This window comes from Elephantulus edwardii, unplaced genomic scaffold (assembly GCF_000299155.1).
Source record: "Elephantulus edwardii isolate Elephantulus edwardi_28Jun2011 unplaced genomic scaffold, EleEdw1.0 scaffold00077, whole genome shotgun sequence".
Classification (NCBI taxonomy): Eukaryota; Metazoa; Chordata; class Mammalia; order Macroscelidea; family Macroscelididae; genus Elephantulus; species Elephantulus edwardii.
Window position 1 is genome coordinate 912,796 of NW_006399827.1, and position 1,856 is coordinate 914,651.

Sequence of the window (1,856 nt, forward strand, 5' to 3'; positions counted from 1 at the left end):
ATATACATATATATATACATATATATATACATATATATATACATATATATATACATATATATATACATATATATATATATATATGGGGGAAGGTGTGGAGGCAGGGTTTGCGGCTAGGCAGTGCAGGCCCCCAATGGGAGCTTCATGGTAGAGGCTCAGAAGACACCCGCTCCAACACTAGAAGGAGGCTCGGAGGCCCCATTGAGACCCTGTGGGCTGGAGGGCTTATCCTGGGGCATTTGAACTGGAGAATGAGGTGAGCAGGTCAACTTTAGGAAGTTTCCTCCTGCCGCTGGGTATCGTCAGTTTTGAGTGAAGTGGGATAGGATGGGAGGCAGGCCTGGCTACATTTCCTGTCTCCATTTATGGGGTGCCTGTGAGGCTGCAGAAGAGGCAGGGCTGGAGAGCATGGGAATAGAGTTTAGAGTAGCCTGGAGCTCTGACTGCCCCAGGTTAGGGCCTGGACCGCCTGGGCTTCAGTGTCTACTGTCAAAAGTCCTGCTTGAGAGGTTGTCTCTGAAACCTGGCAAGATCAGAAGTTAGATAGAAAAGCAGGGAGTTAAGATTGGGGGGTAGTTCTAATTTCAGGGTCCAAGATTCAGAGCCAGGGATAGACCCCAGCCAGTTCCCTCCTTCCCCTCCCCCAGCCATGCCTGAATGAAAGCCAGAAGGACCCCTTTGGAGCTGGCCGCCTGCTGTTTTTGTTGAAATTACAGCCTTGGAAGGTTTTTTGCCTCTGGCTCATTTCTGGCATTCCTTTCCGACCACATTGGAATAGACAGGGAAGCCGTGTTTAGACTTCCATTCATTTTTTCTTCCCTCCCTCCCCAACCCCCCCCCCCCCCCCCCCCCCGCTTGCTCTTGCAGCTGCAAACTGACCTCACGTCGCCTGCTGCCAGAGGGACCAAGGGGCGGGCCTGCCTTTCCTCCTGGACCACAGCCCCACCGCCAGAGGACTCGGGCCGAGGACCTGGGAAGCCTCCCGCTTCCCTCTCTTCGAGTGGACAAAGTGACAAAAGCCTGAACGCATTGCCACAGCATCACTCTGACTCACAGCGACTTCCATCAGTTTCCAAGACTGGAAATCTCATCAGGAGAAGATCATCTCATCTCCCCCCAAAACCCCTATGAGAGTGGCTGGTGCATTTGAACTTTCAACCCTTTGTTTAGCAGCGAAACAACCCACCGGGACACCAGGGCTCTTTAGGCAGAGTGGTTGGAGGGGTCGAGATGCAGCTCCGGAGTTGTCCTTGCAGCCCTGCCAGTGTGGCTGAGGTAGACACCGCGGTCCAGTTGAAGCCCCAGGAAGGGTCGCAAAGCGGGGCAGGCCTTCCCGCTGCTGGAGCCAGCGGTGGCCCGCCAGCCCTCTCCCACGCCTCTCCTCTGGCCAGCAGTGAGGGGACATGGAGGGAGATCTGGCCTCTGGACGGGAGACTGGCTTGGGGTGGGAGCCCCAGCGCCCCCTCCTTCCGCAGGGCGCGGGAGGCTTGCGGTGCTGGGGTTCCCCGCTCCGGTCTGCGCCGCCGATCTCCCACCGCGCTTAACAGCTTGTTATCCCGCCCCCGTCCCCGCCCCTCCCCCACCCCCGCCGGCTGCCGGCCTGAAATAGAAAAGGAAAGGAAGCTATTTCCACCCTCAGCGCCCGGAAAAAGCTCCCCTCCAGTGAGGGGGCGGCTGGGATTCCTGGAGCTGGAGCCCAAATCAAAGCCAGGCCGGGAGCGAGAGCCGCCCGGCCGCCGGCCGAGCTGCCTCCGCGTGTCATTTCCCTGATTCAGCACAACACGTGGCCTGCGGTTGCCACGCTGCGGGCGTGTGCAGAGCCCCTGGCGAGCCCGGCTGCCCTGAGGTGCAGGACC

General features: G+C 58.0%; 1 protein-coding gene across 1 annotated transcript in view; it reads left to right on the top strand.

Annotated features, from left to right (window-relative positions):
• CUEDC1 (CUE domain containing 1) overlaps positions 1-1,856 on the top strand; it is a 16,701-nt gene that overhangs the window by 7,416 nt on the left and 7,429 nt on the right. The window lies entirely within an intron of this gene.